Genomic DNA, 1,435 nt, shown 5'->3' with positions numbered 1-1,435 from the left:
TCAGTGCCAAAATGCGTTAAGTTTTTGAATACTTGAACTGAAATTTATAGTTCTCATTGATTTTTTTGTTTTTCTTTTGTTTTATTCTTCATTAGGTTTTACTTTTATTGGAAATGCAAAATATTTTCGGAGAAGCGCTCAGGTGTGTTGCTCCTTTACGTGGATTCTTTGCTTTCTCAGTGAGGATTGATGAGTATGACAGGAATAATGAACATTCGGTTTACGGTGCGAGCATATGTTCATGAGGTCCGTTCACGTGGACTTCCGCGGTATTGGGGAATTTTTACAGACATTGTTAGAAATTTTTTGAAATTTCTTGGAAGATGTTGTAATAAATTGCATGAGAATGACATGGAATCAGATTTAGGGAAGAAATGAGTATAAAATTTCAAGTTTTAAATAGAATTCACCTAATTAAGGGGAATTGATAATTTTTGAGAGCAGCAGACTGAGTGTTCGCCAACTTACTCGAATTTGCATTCAAAACATGAATATTCAGTACCAGAATGCGCTAAATTTTCGAGTGATTAAATATCCAAGAGTATATTTACCGAAATATTTCTGATTTCTATTTATTTTCATGGACTAATTGAACTGAAATTTACAGTTTTCATCGGTTTTTTTTGTTTTTCTTTTGCCTTATTCTTTATAGGTTTTACTTTTATTGGAAATGCAAAATACTTTCAGATAAGCGTTTAAGTATGTGGCTCTTTTACATGAATTCTTTGCTTTCTCAATAAAGATTGATAGTGATGGCGAGAATAATAAAAATTCGGTATACAATGGGAGCCTATATTCACGAGGTCTGTTCACGCGGACTTCCGCAGCGTTGGCGAATTTTTACACAATCAACACTCCGTTGGTCGCGCAATGACCGCCGCACCGCACTTTTTCCGATTTTTCAAGTTACACTGCACTAGAGCCTCAGAAAAATTTGAAAAAAATTTTATATCTCATTTTGAAGTGCCCTATCAATGAAAATATCGGTAAATGTTAAGAAAGAGAGCCCTACCACCGAATCGATAGTGTAGTTTTCAGAAAGATCGGTGGTGGGGTCCTCTTTCTTAACATTTACCAAAATATCCGCCAAAAATATCATAAGTAGTTAGATTTTCAAATTGTTATTCTGAAACTCCGGACCGTATACCGCGTATAAGGCAAATTGTCATAAAAGCCTGGCTACGTTGAGCTTGAATATTTAAATATTCATCTGAAAACATGAACACATCTGTTTGGTGTTAATTACGGGTAACACCAAACATAAAAAATCTCACAGGACTTCTTCAAGTATATGATCTAGATCACTCTTAATTTTTTTCAGATTTTTCCTAGATCTTTCAAATTTATCATTATGTCGATTTATGCTTGCGCGGCACGGCGCTTACGGCGCGACCAACGGCGTTCGTAACTTTTGCGCGACCAACGGAGTGTTAAA

The sequence above is a fragment of the Diachasma alloeum genome, unplaced genomic scaffold (assembly GCF_001412515.2).
Source record: "Diachasma alloeum isolate Michigan unplaced genomic scaffold, Dall2.0 Dall_scaffold_00827, whole genome shotgun sequence".
Lineage (NCBI taxonomy): Eukaryota > Metazoa > Arthropoda > Insecta > Hymenoptera > Braconidae > Diachasma > Diachasma alloeum.
Note: the sequence above shows the minus strand (reverse complement) of the source record.